Genomic DNA, 18,134 nt, shown 5'->3' with positions numbered 1-18,134 from the left:
GGACATGAGTTTGAGCAAGCTCCAGGAGTTGGTGATGGACAGGGAAGCCTGGTGTGCTACAGTCCATGTGGTCTCAAAGAGTCAGACACAACTAAATGAACTGAACTGAATTTCCTATGAGATGTTTATGAATAAGTATATATCTTTAAAACTATTGATAAGATAGTATCAGTGAAATCCTAATTAATCACCTTACAATATTGGCTGCCTTACTGTTTCAAATTGTACTGCTATGATTGACAAGAAGTCACAAAGATGGGGAGGAAAGGAAGAGAGACGAAGATCATTGAAAAGATGCATTAATGTTAAAGCCACCTGATACCCGGAAAGCTTTACTAACCAAAATTTCAGTGTATATTGAATATAGCAAATTGCTGGGAGAATGGACACATTATTACATGTCAAATAATAGCACAGTCATATGGAATTTACAAAAATCCCTGTGCTAAAATTCAGCAACGCCGTCACTTAGAAGTGCCAGTTTATTTTCAAATAAACGATATCATCTATTATACTGTTTTGTGATATTAGTCCTTTTATTTTGAATTGTATAGGCTTTATAGTTTTATTTATGAATATGTTTTTTTAAAATCATCCATGTTAATTTTCTGTTTATATGCTGGTAAATAATATTAAAATGAAAGTAATTTAAGCTAAAATTAGGCATTTGTGTCAAAATTTGCTTCATATGTGACATATTCATTGCTAAATTTTGAGACATACTTAATACTGGTTATTCTCCTAGCACTCACGATCAGAATTATATCTATTTTTGAAACATGCCTGTGCCTCACCACTAGTTTTTCCATGTATTCAGTTAGTCATTAAGTGTCAAGGTTAAATTGTAGTCTAGCTGCTAAAATTAGCTTAGGAATTTCTGTGGAGAGTATGGACATTGGTCAAGATACACATAAATAATTCTCAGTAAAACATACATCTCACTGAAATGTCTGGAAATGCAGAACTTACTTTACAGAAAGCTCTAAGTAACCCAATGAATGTGTGCAATGCATCCCTGTGAATCACACAGGGATATGGAGGATGATTAAATTTATAAGCATTTGAGACTAGGACTTGCTGAGGTGTGAAGAGCTCTTAAATTCATTGTTGATAGATCTTCTTGAGTATTTCTAGGCCCTTCTCGGGCTCTGGTTTCACTGTGAGATTCAGATATTTTGCAACATTATTCCTTATTAATAAATATTGCATGTGATTCTTCATTACTGTATATAGTGCAATGTTAGAAATAAATATATTTCTAACCATTTTGCCTTCAGTCTGCCAATCTGCTCCATACCATCTTTCTTTTTTTTTTTTCATACCATTTTTCTTGACATTGCTAAAATAATCTCTGCAAAGATTTTTTTCACTTGTTTCAAAATCTTCAATATTTTTCACGTCCTAAGGTCTTACATTGGCATTTAATGCCCCTCTTCCTTCACCTGTCTTTCTAAATGTCAACTTCCTACCCCATACAATGACCCTCTGTTCCAGAAAGACCTGCTCATCATGCTGAAATGAACCTTACTCACTTCACCCTGTCATCTAAGAATCTTTTTGTGCCCAATCTCTAACTTTGTTATCCACCTCCGAGCCTCATTTCAGATAGGGTACAGATCATCAATCCTTCATTGATTATATTTTGATATTTGGAAGTGGATTCATATTCCTCTAATTAGATAATACATTTGAGGAGAATGTAACTTCATTTCTTATGTAGCATGTAGAATGATTTTAGTCTTATCATAACATTCAATAACTTGTTGCTGCATTAAGGTCTTAATTTTTATTTTATATTTATTACATTGAAGCTAGTTTATACTTAAAGATATATTTATGTTAAACGATATTACATTTTTTATGTGCTCTGCAGTAATAGTCTAGAATAATACCTCTCTGATTCCATGGAAAATAAAACAACCACAAAATAAATATTTTGAAAGGAAGTAAGGAGACAGTTGTAAAGTCTCTAAGGCATTCTGGAGTTTCAAATTAGCTACAAAATACCAAAATATGGATGTTCCTTGTACGTAAGCAACTCCATTTAAAAATCTGCAAACTGCTTAGCTCCATACCTAATTTACCCAATGCTGAGTTTTACCTTAAGTACAAAATGCACAGACATGGAAAAGATATTTTGCAAAAGTAAAAATACCCGACTACATAGATATTAAAATAACTAACTTTCTGAGTACTATTTACGCTCAGTACAGAGAATTTATTACTTATGGGTGTAAATCAGGATAATTTCACACATGTCATAAATAAAATATAATAAAATCCTGACATACTGTATATTATTCACTTCGAAGGGAAACTGACAACTCCATGAAATTGATTCAGGCCTCACCTCTGTGAATTATCTGAGAATGTAGAAAACGTTAGACAAATTCATAACTGTGGTTTAGTTAGTTAGCAAGTCAGCCCAGAATCTTGTGTTTGGTGATGTAGAAGACACTTTTGTGTGAGAATACAGTTGGCCACTATGTCAGCCTTCGTGACTCAGAAATTTGTTCCTCCAGCAAGACCACTGCCCAGTTCCAAGGAGCCTTCTATCTGCCTGGTATTGCAGAATAGCAAGACAGATGGTGTAACACATATGTGTTCTCAAATATGCTTTATTTCTTTGAGTTGGCAATTGTAGCTTCTCTTATGATAAAAATACACACAGAAGCATGGGCCACAGAAGTTTTCCTACTCAATGATAGCAAAACTGAAAAGAATTTTGTTCTGAAAATGGACTACAATGAAAAATTTATGTGCAGTTAGTTCAAAAGCTTTTGAAGAACGACAGATTGAAACTTTCAAGTACACAATTTCAAGAAAGCTTTTGGGAATTTTTATAATAGCAATTTCAACAGATTCAAAGGGATGTTGGCGTTATAATTAGAGTTTAGCCCTAGAAAATCTAGAGCATCGATATGATTACAATTTAACCATAGACTAATTAACATCTTATTTGTTTTGACACTTTAGAGACCCTTTTAATTCATTTAGGCAACAAATTGTACAGTCTTAATTTCTTCTTCTTGAGGAGGAAACAAAGATAAAAGTGCTATTTCATTAGGTTCTGACCTCCATAATGGCATCTCTAAACAATATCCTTATTAGTAAAATATGATAGAAGTGCCTTTAGGGTAGAAACGATGAATATTTATTTAGAAACTGGCTTTTGGCCAATTTTTCTGTACCCTGAAGGCATAAATATTATATACCAGAGTATTTCATTTCCTGTGCACTTAGGATTTTGTTCTCTACACTTTTGTGAAATGAACTAGTATCTGCATGGCACTTTGGAGAGCTCATTTGTCAAAGGCTCACTTGCAGTTGGAAGCCGTAACAGGCATTTCTATTCAATCATGAAATGTTAAATAGGTATAAAGTTTGAGTAACCATCTCCAGTAAATAGTTCAAATACAGGGGAGAGAGTGCTAACTAGTTGCCAAGATTTTGAGTAAGTGGTTTTTAAAGGTGAGGGAAGTAGTTAAAATAACTTGTATCCCTGAAGTCAGTCTTTGAGACAGAGCAGAAAACTGGCAAGCATTTTTTTGAGAACGTTCTCCGTGTTGTCTTTCTGTTTTCCTGTGGAGAACGTTTGCCACACCTCTTGGCATAATCACTATAATTGATGGAACAGGTAAGTTGAATTATGGGTGTTGATGCCACAGCTTGCTAAAGGGAACCACTGGCGTTATGTTCGAAACCCTCACATCCCCTTGAAAAAAATGCCAGGGTGGTTTCCATGCAGCAGAATTCCCCTATAACTCATTTTTTTTCTTTTGACTCTCAACTGCACTGGATTGTCTGCAGCATTCACATCTCTAAATCATTTGTAAGGAAGGAATGGCTTGAGAAATATTAAAGTTCCATCACATTCACTTCTCTACTACGACTCAACATTTACTTTGTATTTAATACTTACTGTGTTTTATACCTTGTAAGAGAAAGTCACTCAGTTGTGTCAGACTCTTTCCAACCCCACAGACTGTAGCCCACCAGGCTCATCTGTCCATGGGATTCTCCAGGCAAGAATACTGCAGTGGGTTGCCATTCTGTTTTTCAGGGGAACTTCCTGACCCAGGGATCAAACCTGGGTCTCCTGTAATTTGGGCAGATTCTTTACCGTCTGAGCCACCAGGGAAGCCTCTTCATGCCTTAAGTATTATTATTAAAATGTCATATGCTTGTAAAACACTGAAGGAACTGAAGATTTTTTATTTTATTAATTGACTTTTCAGTAAGCCTTGTGCATGAGTTGAGACTTCACGAGTCATTTTAATTTTAATTAAACTTGACAGAATCAGTTATATGTACTCTTTCTTTCTTTGAACTTGAAAACACAGAGTATTTTTAATGACACCGTTTAATCTTCTAGATATTATAGTTATTTTGGTATAACCATGCCTACACTGTAGTCCCCCAGACCTAAACTCTGCACCAACTAGCTTGCTTGTTTTTTGTTTTCAAATACAGGGCACATTAAAAAGTGATTATTGCTAAACCAAATTCACAGTCACCAACATAAACCATGGACTTAAACATTTCCTAATAACTTTTTAAATTAACTATATCTCAGTAATGTAGATAAACATTTCCCAAAAAAGCTGGTTCTGTGCATGTGAATAAAGTATGTGCAGTAAATACAAAATGGGCTTAAAAAAAAAGTAATTTCCTGTTTTAGAAACCGGAAACTACACATAAGTAGTAGTGGGGAATGAGGAAAGAGAGAAATCTTTCTGGGGTTCAGGCGTTATTTGATTAAGCTAAGAAAGTTTGCTGGAGGAAAGAGCAACCCAGTGAAGCCCAGGGCCTAGATGACAGGAAGGCGGTCAGGTTGTAGAGAGTGAAACCAGGCATCAAGAAGCAGAGATGGAGGGTCTGCTGTGTGCGGGATGCGCTGCCACGTGGAGTAGACATGCATTTTGAAGATTAGAGAGTGTAGTCATAATCCTTCAGGAAGATAAAATCACAGAGAAAGGCAAGATCTCAAAAAACCAACAGCATTCGTGGAAAGTACAGTCAGTGCTTGAAATCATTGCTGAGAGAGCAGGGTAATAGAAGCCCAGGAAGCAAGAGGTTTGTGAGCAATATGTGACGTCATGGATGCAAAAACTCCATGTCACCTGCCAGGTGATGTAAAACTATGTGGCTCAGTAGAAAGGAGTCTGTGACTTTCGGCTAGCCCTTTCAGAATGATGTATGGGTAATTCCAGGGAGGTTATAGATACAAAAACCAGTTGCATAATACCAGACTAAGCTCATCTGGGATAACGGGAGCAAGAATCAAGGATTGTTAGTAAGAATTTACATTTTCTTCTCATTAGGCCTTGAAACAGATTTCCTGATAGTCACATTAGCTAGTAACACAAATTCACATTTCAGTCATCATTCTAATGATTTATTTACAATGTTCACACAATGACTTTAGTTATACTATAAATTGTAGTTATGGTCAGCTTGACCATAAAGCAGGTTAGCACTGTATATATAAACCACAGTATATCTGTATATATGGCAACAGTGGAACTTTGTTAGTAAAAATATTTTAAGAATTCATACCCAATATAAACATAAATGTTTATAAGTCTATTGCATGTAATTCATGTTAATATATCATGTGCCTTATTAAGCATTCATAAAAATAGAAAGTAAAAATAGATGAGACTAAAAACAGTCATAAGTTAAAATTCTACTTTGCATATCATCATCCATGGATCATCTGGAACATGCATATTTGTGGGTTTTCACCTCACTTTAATGACTTGATTTACCATTGATGACCATCATATAACTGATGACTATTCAGTTCAGTTCAGTTCAGTCGTTCAGTCGTGTCTGACTCTTTGCGACCCCATGAATCGCAGCACGCCTGGCCTCCCTGTCCATCACCAACTCCCAGAGTTCACTCAGACTCATGTCCATTGAGTCAGTGATGCAATCCAGCCATCTCATCCTCTGTCGTCCCCTTCTCCTCCTGCCCCCAATCCCTCCCAGAATCAGAGTCTTTTTCAGTGAGTCAACTCTTTGCATGAGGTGGCCAAAGATTTGGAGTTTCAGCTTTAGCATCATTCCTTCCAAGGAACACCCAGGGCTGATCTCCTTTAGAATGGACTGGTTGGATCTCCTTGCAGTCCAAGGGACTCTCAAGAGTCTTCAACAGCACCACAGTTCCAAAGCATCAATTCTTCCGCGCTCAGCTTTCTTCACAGTCCAACTCTCACATCCATACATGACCACAGGAAAAACCATAGCCTTGACTAGATGGACCTTTGTTGGCAAAGTAATGTCTCTGCTCTTGAATATGCTATCTAGGTTGGTCATAAGTTTCCTTCCAAAGAGTAACTATCTTTTAATGTCATGGCTGCAGTCACTATCTACAGTGATTTTGGAGCCCAAAAAGATAAAGTCTGACACTGTTTCCACTGTTTCCCCATCTACTTCCCATGAAGTGATGGGACCAGATGCCATGATCTTCGTTTTCTGAATGTTGAGCTTTAAGCCTATTTTTCACTCTCCTCTTTCACTTTCATCAAGAGGCTTTTTAGTTCCTCTTCACTTTCTGCCATAAAGGTGGTGTCATCTGCATATCTGAGGTGACTGATATTTCTCCTGGCAATCTTGATTCCAGCCTGTGCTTCTTCTAGCCCAGCGTTTCTCATGATGTACTCTGCATAGAAGTTAAATAAGCAGGGTGACAATATACAGCCTTGACGTACTCCTTTTCCTATTTGGAACCAGTCTGTTGTTCCATGTCCAGTTCTAGCTATGCTTCCTGACCTGCATATCATATTTATTAATGAGGTCACTCAGTCGTGTCTGACACTTTGCACCCCATGGACTGTAGCCTACCAGGTTCCTCCATCCATGGGATTTTCCAGGCAAGAATACTAGAGTGGGCTGCCATTTCCTTCTCCAGGAGATCTTCCCAACCCAGGGATTGAACCCGGGTCTCCCGCATTGTAGGCAGACGCTTTACCATCTGAGCCACCAGGGAAGTACCCATGATCATATTGGGTTGGTCAGAAAGTTCATTGGATTTTCCCATAAGATATTATAGGAAAACCTGAACAAATTTTTCGGCAAACCCAGTGCATAGCCATCATTTGTAGTAATAAATGTTTTGCCATTGAAACATACTCATTTCTTGTTCAAAAGACCTGAAAAAGATTTCTTTCTTCTGGCAAGCAGACACTATTCCCTCTAAACATTTCTATTAGCTAAGTGAGGACACAGAGACAACTCAAAGTTTTAGTCAGTTTTGTGGTTTCAGGCAAGCCCTCCAGCATGATGGGGATGGATGTGGGGCAAAGGAAAAATGAGTGGGGGTCAGTCTCAGCTGGAGCCAGTGGACACTCGAGAAGATCCTCAGTCTGTGTCTGCAAACACCACACGTAGCCAATTAACCAGTGTATCCAGGATTTATCTCACCTGACCAAGGCCTTAGTACAATATTTGAACTTGTTCTGTTTAGATTTCGCATTCTAACAGATAAAATCCTTAGTTCTTTTGTTTTCCCTCTTTACAAAAGGAGCTTATGAGAACATGCCTACTTTACAATGGAGTTCAAGTTGTGCCGTTGCCCAGTTTTGTGTATGTTTGATACTGTTCATTTGTCTTCTAATCCATTGCATCTTGAGTAGTCCCAGCTTGTATATATAACTGAAATAGATCTTATACAGTAGTGATTCAAATCATGTGCTTTAAATGGCATTTTCCTGACTGGAAAAAATGCGTTTATATATATATATGTGTGTGTGTGTGTGTGTGTGTGTGTGTGTATTTAAGCTCTAAGACAGAGCATTGTTTCTTTCTAGATACTCAGTAGTAAAGAATACAATTTTAAAATGAATAATATTTTGAGGGATTAATGTAAATCTTGGTGACTATAGTTGATAGCACTATATTGTATAATTGAAATTTGCAAAGAGTGAAATTTACATGTTCAGTGATGGGTGTGCTATTTAACTAGATGGGAGAAATCCTTTCACAATATATATGCATATCAAATCACATAATCTGTACTTTTGATGTCAGTTTGCAATTTGATGTCAGTTTTATCTCCATAAAACTGAAAAACTTAAAAAAAAATTAGGATATTCTTCAGAAGTTAGAGAAAGCACAGTTAGGGTAGCCAGGAAGTGGTAATTGATTAGACCTTTTCATATTGAATATGAAGTCATAGTTAGTGGTACAAATATGTACTGTAAGAGTCCATGTAACTAAATGCCAGAAGGCAAACTATGACTGGAGAACCCAGGTATAGGTATTAAATTTTATGCTGCAGGAAATTAGACTAACCTGGGAGGACTGGCCATTCTATGCAACCAGTTTCAAGTTCAGAAAATAGGATTAATCAGTATTTTTTTCTTTTTCCCCTCAGCAATGTTATTGTTACCTATAGTCATCATGTCATTCATTATATCCTGAGTATCCTCAGTACTTATTTATATTATTATTGGAAGTGTGTACCTTTTGATGACTTCCTTCCATTCTGCTAATCCACATCTCCTACTTCTGGCAACCAAAATCCGATCTCTTTTTCTGTGAGTTTTTTTTTTTTTTTTTTTTTTAAGAGTCATCACATCTGTGAAATCATGCAGTATTTTTTTAATCTGATTTAATTTAGTTATTATAGTGCTCTCAAAGTCCAACTGTGTTGCTACAACTGGCAGGATTTCCTTCTCTTTATGATTGAATAGTACTCCTTTGTATATGTCACAACTTTATCCATTCACCCATCAATGGACACTTAGGTAATTTCCATGTTTGGGATATTGTAGATAATACTTCCCTGAGCATGGGGCGGTTTAGATGTCTCTTTAGTATAGTGTTTTTGTTTCCTTTGGACATATTTTCAGAAGTGGAGTTGCTGGGTCATGTGGTGCTTATGGTTTTCATTTTTTGAGATTCCTCCATACTGTTTTTCATAATAGCTATACCAGGTTATAATCCCGCTACTAGTGCACAAGGGTCCCCTTTTCTCCACATCCACACCAGCATTTGTTATCTCCTGCCTTGTTTTAACAGCCTTTCTAGCAGGTGTAGGCAGATAAACAGTCATTCTAACAGGCATAAGGTGATAGATCATTGTGGCTTTAATTTGCATTTCTTTAATGACTAGTGTTACTGATGATCTTTTCATGTACTTGTTGGCCATTCTTATATCACCTTTGGGGAAAAAAAAATCTCTTGATTTCCTTTGCCTATTTTTATTTGTATTAGTGATTTTCCTCTTGAGTTGTATGAGTTCTCTATATATTTTGTTTATTAACCCATAATCAGATAGCTGACTTATAGATATCTTTCCCATTCTGCAGAAGTCATCCATTTCTCTCTGGGCCAAATTAGAGTCATTAAGAGAATTGGGACAATGGGACTGAATATCACGGCAGGGCCCTATTGTGGTGGAAATGAAATTACTGAAAATGTCTAGGAGTTGTTTCTATGGTGTAAACAATGACTATTACATTGCTTCAAATTCCAGCAACAGTAAAGCCACTTTGGAGTAGGAATTCCATAATTTTTGAGAATAAGTAATTCCAGAGAAGCTGGCAGGTTGGTTCTTCTGCCAGGGCTGAGATCTCCTGTAGTCAGAGAACGGAGCTGTTGCCTATAGCTTCACACGCCTGCTCAGGCAGCACCATCGCTTCCTCCTTTTCTCATTGTGCCCAGAGAAGGTGGCTTTTCCATCACTTTCATTTCAAACTTTCGACTAGTGCCTTGTGAGTAGGAAAAACTGAAGACACTTTAAAAGAGTCTACTAGAAGACTGTTCAAGAACTGCATGAGGAAATTACTTCTCCAGATTTCTCCCCTGTCCTCTCCTGTGAAACAAAGACCCCAGTAGTCCTCCCTCAAACCTCCACCTTCGGACATAATCCCTTCAAAGCAGACTGCATACATAAGAAAAAGATCTATATATGCTCCCGTGTTTCTTTGAACACCCTCCTGCTTGAAGTTTAAATGTAGCTCAAAACCCCATAATTTTCGAACCTTAACTCCCATCAATCATGACTTTACAGCCAGAACCAAATGAATCAATAGTAAACATCAAACCATCCCATGCATCAAACAAGGAACCCTAGGAAACACAAAGTACAGCAGAAATAAATGGCTGGCAATGCATGTTTTATAGCTTATCATTTAATGCCTTAACTATAGTATCAACTCATTTAATGATATTACTGCGCTCTAGCAATGAAAGCAACGGAGTACTAATTTGATTTTTACCAAGTGCACTGATTCCATCACTGTAATTTCAGGAAACACGCTTTGCCTTCCATCACCAGCTGGGTTTATTTTTTTACACACTTCAGAGAAGTTGTCAATACTGTTTCGGTGAAAGCATTGTCACACATGATTAACTAGCCGGGAAAATAAAACAAACGGGGAAGGGTGACCGAAGAATCATGGAGTAACAAATGGCCCATTTGGAGTATAGCAGTTTTGTTGATTTGGGTGATAAGTGTCCAACTCCACCTCAATAATTTGTAAACAAAGAAGGTAAGACTTCCCTGTCACTTATAATAATAATTTGTTCTGTTCTTTATATTTGTTTTGTTAAGTGTTGCTATTTTCTGCATGAATCTTCAAAGCAAAGAATGCCAAGTAGAAATTTTGTCTATATAAATCAAAGCCAAATTGTCACTATGTTTGAATCAAATAATTTCTTTGTGTATGTCAGGAAGATAGGATGTTCCGGTCAGGATCAGAGATCTGAGACAGGTTTTCTAACATAGTAATACAGAGAGGTCATACACAGCAGCCATGAATTAAAAGATGCTTGCTCCTTGGAAGAAAAGTTATGACCAACCTAAACAGCATATTAAAAAACAGAGACATTACTTTACCAACAAAGGTCCATCTAGTCAAAGCTATGGTTTTTCTAGTAGTCATGTATGGATGTGAGAGTTGGACTATTAAGAAAGCTGAGCACTGACGAATTGATGCTTTTGAACTGTGGTGCTAGAGAAGACTCTTGAGAGTCACTTGGACTGCAAAGAGATCCAACCAGTCCATCTTAAAGGAGATCAGTCCTGAATATTCATTGCAAAGTCTGATGCTAAAGCTGAAACTCCAAAACTTTGGTCACCTGATGCAAAGAACTGACTCAGTTGAAAAGACCCTGATGCTGGGAAAGATTGAAGGCAGGAGGAGAAGGGGATGGACAGAGGCTGAGGTGGATGGATATCACTATCGACTCAATGGACATGAGTTTGAGTAAACTCCGAGAGATGATGATGGACAGGGAGGCCTGGCATGCGGCAGTCCATGGGGCCGCAAAGAGTCGGACAAGACTGACTGAACTGAATTGAATACAGAGAGGATGTCATGACTGACTGTGGCTGATGGGTTGGAGTTGGGGGACAGGGCCTTACAGATGGCTACTTCCTCACCCTACAGTGATCAGATGTATTTGTTCAGTCATCCATTCATGTAGTAATCTCTCCATTGATTGAATAAACACACCCTGAACCCATTATCTGTGCTAAGTATATTGTGAAGACACAATTTCCTCATTCAGAAAATTGATGTTCACTTCTTTCAACAACCTTCCTCAGTCTGAACTGGGTCAAATGTCTGCTACCTTTCCCATCTTGTCCTAACCCCAATACTTTTTGCAAAAAGCTGCCTTTGCCGATGAAAGTGAAATATGCCTTATAACAAAGTTTCCTTTATAGGGTCAATGAAGAATTATAAATTCAGAAAAGAATATTTAATATTCAGAATAATGATTTTGTAGAACTCCATGTTTAGAATAAAACTGTCTTTTTGGAGTTTCATTTTCACATAGAGAAAAAAAGAATCATACCAAACACGTGAGCCTTATAAGCAAAAACATGAGATTAACTTTTCCCCTTAGATACAAGACTATTATGTATTATTTGGCCAGAATAATTAATTTAATTATTTTCTAATGACATTGAAATGTTACCAAAGTAATGCAAAGATATTAAACCCACTTGCCCTCCTCCTGATATCGTGAATGTATCTCTATGGTAACAGATCTTTCACAGTGCCACTGTGAGATGAAGCCAATTAAGATAAATAATGAGAGATCAGTGTACAGTTCACTCTGAGCATAAACTTTTTAGGAAATTATTCATATCATTGGGTTGCAAATAAATCACTTAAAAGTATTTGGTAAAATCTGAAGCTTGGAGTGATTTTAAACACAAGCCTATTTGTGTTATTCACAGCATTAGAATTCACTCGTGAATAACATTATCTTCAAATCTATATTTTAGAAATGTCAGATCATTGGCAAGGAGTTTTTTATCTTAGTCATATTTTTTAATGGTACTCAAATTGTTGCAAAAATGATCAGCTAATATAGAAAGGAAGTTTTTATAGATTATAAAAAAAAGGTTATTAAAAAGAATTTTTCATCATTAGGAAATTAAGATATAGGTTTCCTTTATTTCTGCTTAAACATTTTATAATGCATTCCCTCATTCATTGGGAATTTTATTTTTACTCAACATGTGTTGTATTATTAGAAACTTGAAGCAAAATTTTTTATATTTTTATTTTACTTTCTAGGATCACGTGATTTTAAGGCATTATATTAACATGCATAATAGACTATTTTTACATTGAGACTCAATACAACAACAACAATAAAAACTTAGGGGGAAGTTTTGTATATCCTGTCTTGTATATAGATATCAGTTGCCCTTTTAATATGTTTGTATTTTTCAAATAATTTATTCTTAAGTAGTGTATTCATAACTTTTCTTTCAAGGAGCAAGCGTCTTTTAATTTCATGGCTGCAGTCAACGTCTGCAGTGATTTTGGAGCCCAGAAGAATAAAGTCTGATATTGTTTCCACTGTTTCCCCATCTATTTCCCATGAAGTGATGGGACCAGATGCCATGATCTTCGTTTTCTGATTGTTGAGCTTTAAGCCAGTTTTTCACTCTCCTCTTTCACTTTCATCAAGAGGCTTTTTAGTTCCTCTTCACTTTCTGCCGTAAGGGTGGTGTCATCTGCATATCTGAGGTGACTGATATTTCTCCCGGCAATCTTGATTCCAGCTTGTGCTTCTTCCAGTCCAGCGTTTCTCATGATGTACTCTGCATATAAGTTAAATAAGCCAGGTGACAATATACAGCCTTGACATACTCCTTTTCCTATTTGGAACCAGTCTGTTGTTCCATGTCCAGTTCTAACTGTTGCTTCCTGATCTGCATACAGGTTTCTCAAGAGGCAGGTCAGGTGGTCTGGTATGCCCATCTCTTGCAGAATTTTCCACAGTTTATTGTGATCCACACAGTCAAAGGCTTTGGCATAGTCAATAAACAGAAATAGATGTTTTTCTGGAACTCTCTTGCTTCTTCAGTGATCCAGTGGATGTTGGCAATTTGATCTCTGGTTCCTCTGCCTTTTCTAAAACCAGCTTGAACATCTGGAAGTTCACGGTTCACATACTGTTGAAGCCTGGCTTGGAGAATGTTGGGCATTACTTTACTAGAGTGTGAGATGAGTGGAATTGTGTGGGAGTTTGAGCATTCTTTGGCATTGCCTTTCTTTGGGATTGGAATGAAACTGATCTTTTCCAGTCCTGTGGCCACTGCTGCATTTTCCAATTTGCTGGCATATTGAGTGCAGCTCTTTCATAGCATCATCTTTTAGGATTTGAAATAGCTCAACTGGAATTCCATCACCTGCACTAGCTTTGTTTGTAGTGATGCTTCCAAAGCCTACTTGACTTCATATTCTAGGATGTCTGGCTCTAGGTAAGTGATCACACCATTGTGATTATTGGGGTCATCCAGATGGTGACTGCAGCAATGAAATTAAAAGACACTCACTCCTTGGAAGAAAAGTTATGACCAACCTAGACAGCATATTTAAAAGCAGAAACATTACTTTGCCACCAAATGTCTGTCTAGTCGAAGCTATGGTTTTTCCAGTAGTCATGAATGGATGTGAGAGTTGGACTATAAAGAAAGCTGAGTGCCGAAGAATTGATGCTTTTGTTCTGTGGTATTGGGGTCCCTTGAACTGCAAGGAGATCCAACCAGTCTCTCCTAGAGGAAATCAGCCCTGAATATTCATTGGAAGGACTGATGTTGAAGCTGAAACTCCAATACTTTGTCTACCTGATGCAAAGAGCTGACGCATTTGAAAAGAACCTGGTGCTGGGAAAGATTGAAGGCGGGAGGAGAAGGGGACGACAGAGGATGAGATGGTTGGATGGCATCACTGACTCAATGGACATGAGTTTGAATAAACTCCGGGAGTTGATGATGGACAAGGAGGCCTGGCGTGCTGCAGTCCATCGGGTCGCAAAGAGTCGGACACAACTGAGCGACTGAACTGAACTGAACTGAATGCATTCATAGATTCCAGACTCCATGGTAGATTAACAGAGAGAAGGTTAACACATTTCTGACAGGAATTTGGCCCATGTCGAAATCTACTTATGTGCTTTATCAATTGAACCAACCAAAGAACTTTGAAAAGTGTCTTTAGGGGAAAATGAAATTGTATCTTTACCTGAGAAAGGATAAAGAAACTAAAAATAGTCATGTCCAAATTTTTTCTTTAAATTTGTTTTATTGAAGGATAGTTGATTTACAATGCTGTGTTTATTTGCACAGTATAGCAAAGTGATTCAGTTACGTATACACCCATAAGATCTTTTTCATTTTCTTTTCCATTACTGTTTTTCAGAGGCTGTTGACTATAGCTCCCTGTACCATGCAGGGACTGTGTGAAACCAAAGTCTGGGTCTCTAACCAGTTTACTAAAAACTGCCTGTTCAATAAAGGAAGCTCCATTCTTTGTATGATTTTATGTATTTCAGATATGTTTTATGTGTTAGATGTAGCTAATATCCTGGTCTTAGTTTCTTTATCTCTAAAACGAGTCTCCACGGAAAGGTGGCTAAGACCCCTGCTCCCCTGACAAGTTCTATCTGTGTAAAGTTACTTTTGCTATGAATCAGTAAACTGAACAGATGCAGAATTTAGTAATAAAAAGTGTATGAAGTGCTGTAAACATCTCAGGGAGAGTCAAAGAGGGGAAGAACTTAGAAAAGTAATGACTTATTTGGGTGAATCAAAACAGGATGAATAAAAAAAAAAACAGGCTGAATAAAGCTGCAGCTAAGATTATACATGAATAAAACAAAAGTTGGTGTTGCTATTCAAAATATGTCTAACATATTAATCTAGTTTTAAAATTGCCTAGTCACTTGGTATTTTAACTTAAAAAAGTTTTTTTAACTTCTCTCTTCTAAATCTGTGACTTACCTTGGACTTTGTCACGAAATAATAATCTTTATTATCCTTATTTTACTTATGAACAAAAATTAAAATCAACATTTTATTATAGTATCTATGAAGAGAAGAAATGACAGAATACTTGACACTATAACACTTTCTTCTATTTTCATTTTATCAGAAAAGATATTTGTAAGATTAAAAAAGAGAGACTTTATTTTCTTGGGCTCTAAAATCACTGCAGATGGTGACTGCCATGAAATTAAAAGATGCTTGCTCCTTGGAAGAAAAGCCATGACTAACCTAGACAGCATAGTAAAAAGTAGAAACATTGCTGAAAAAGGTCTGACTATTCAAAGCTATGGTTTTTCCTGTAGTCATGTATGGATGTGAGAGTCAGACCATGAAGAAAGCTGACAGCTGAAGAAATGATGCTTTTGAACTGTAGTGTTGGAGAAGACTCTTGAGAGTCCCTTGAACAACAAGGAGTTCAAATCATTAATCCTAAAGAAAATCAGTCCTGAATATTCATTGGAAGGACTGATAATGAAGCTGAAACTCCAGTGCTTTGGCCACTGATGGGAAGCAATTACTACTGCTTAGAAAAGACCCTGATGCTGGGAAAGATTCAAGGCAGGTGGAGAAAGGGAGAACAGAGGATGAGATGGTTGGATGGCATCACCAACTCAATGGACATGAGTTTGAGCAAGCTCTGGCAATTGATGATGGACAGGGAAGCCTGGCATGCTGCAGTCCATGAAGTCACAGAGAGTCTGACGTGAATGAGTGACTGAACTGAACTGAAAATTTAAAAAAGCTCCCTATAAACAACTTCCCAAAAATAGTGTGCAGAAAAGTCCTATATCCTTTGGATGTATTTGTTCTAATCCTGCCAAATTTATATAATGTATGTGTGTGTGTGTGTTTGAATATACACAGGTGGCTCAGATGGTATAGAATCTGCCTGCAATGCAGGAGACCTAGGTTCGATCCCTGATTGGGAAGACCCACTGGCAAAGGGAATGGCTACCCACTCCAGTATGTTTGCTTGGAGAGAATTCCATAGACAGAGGATCCCAGTGGGCTTTAGTCCATGGGGTTGCAAAGAATCAGACATGACTGAGCAACTGACCCTTTCACTTTTTCATATATATATATATATATAATATTCCTATAAGCTTAGGGAATGAAAAAGCAAAGAGATTATACTGACGTTTAAATTAACCTTTTAACTTTTTAGAAAATGAAATAAAAATTAATAGTTTAATTTCTTATAACCTACAGTTTTAAAGGTAGGAGCAAGGTTTATTGCTGAGTAATATATGTATATACATATAAATAGATGTATGTGTGTATGTGTGTGTATATATATACACACATATGTGTATGTGACATATATATGTAACTGTGTATTTAACTTTGGTTTCTTATTATATAAAACTAAAAAAAAATTTTTATTTACAAAAATCTTCAGAGATAATTGTAAATAATGAAGGGACAAACTTGAGTGAATGCAAACAAACACATACTCAAAAATAAAGGAACTTGAGCTATAGGTAGCAGTTTGAGATGAATGTATTACAGTTTTCCTATATCTGTTTCATTTGGCTTAATACTTTTGAGGTCAAGTTGGTATTGAGGGCCTACTTAGACTTTCCTCATCCTCATATCCAAGAAGTGGGGCAAGAATTAGGAAAGCACTGTCAGCTTAAAAAAAAAATAAATGTTATCTGGTGAAGGAAGACAGATGATTCCAAAAATCAAAATAACTGTCAACAGAGTTTTTTCTGCCTGAAATAATAATCCTGTGACTCAGATGCCAACTATACAGAAATAAACATGAAGTAGCCCCCCCTTTGGGACCTCACAGACAAATGTGGAAAATGAAGCAGTGAAAAGCTGTGAGAGGAGAAGAGAGAGATAAGAATATCCTATGATTCAACATTTACATCAGAGACTAAAGCATTCCTCTTGTGTTTCTTATTTCCAGAATTTTCAATTAGATGTTTACAGATATTTAGATTTCAAGAAAATTAACACAGTGGTTCTCAGTCTTTAATATACATGAGAATCATCTAGAAGATTTTGGAAAGGCTTCTGTTGTGACCTTCCTGCACCCCCTACCCCCCATCAGCTTTTTTTGTTTGTGTTGGAGAGACCTGAGAATTAGCATTTCTAAATTCCCCTGTGTGCTGGTCTGGGGAAAACATTTTGAGAACCATTTCTCCAGAATTTATCTCAAATAAAGATTGTAATAATGCTTGAATAATGTAAACAAGTATCACAAAAACCTAAACCGAGTAAATAATGTATTTCCCACAACACTGCTACATTTAAGGACTTTTTAAATATTACAGTAAGCCAGTAGAATCTACAAATTTCTCATAGCGTTAAAATCCATCATTTCATCAGCTTAAAAAAAACTCTCTCATGGCCTTCTTTCTCAAAGATATAAGTGATTGATTACCACAATGCACACTCCTGTGTTTTTTGTGTGTTGGGGATAAATTCGGTGTTTACTTCATTGTTAACATTATATTGCTTTTTGAGATATTAATTATCGATTGTACTCCATACAGGGAAAACAGTGCATAGTTACAGACCAAAAGTAGACTAGTTAAATTTTTTCATGATCCCATTTAAAGAATTTTTAAGTTGAAATTCTATTTCTGGAGCATGTTTTTTACATTTCCTTCCTTCTTTTCCCTCCAGCACTAGTTGACAATATAAATCGTTTGACTTTAGCCAAATTGAATATATATCATTTTTTTACGGACGAAAAGCCAAAAAGATTAGCAATCCTTTGGACTTATCCCTGCCTTGCAAACAGCTAAGTGTGTGAAGCATTACACAAGAGTCTACATTCTGACCAGCATTCTTATTGAGCTTTCAACATGTGTTGACT

The sequence above is a fragment of the Bos mutus genome, chromosome 27, assembly GCF_027580195.1.
Source record: "Bos mutus isolate GX-2022 chromosome 27, NWIPB_WYAK_1.1, whole genome shotgun sequence".
Taxonomy (NCBI): domain Eukaryota; kingdom Metazoa; phylum Chordata; class Mammalia; order Artiodactyla; family Bovidae; genus Bos; species Bos mutus.
Note: the sequence above shows the minus strand (reverse complement) of the source record.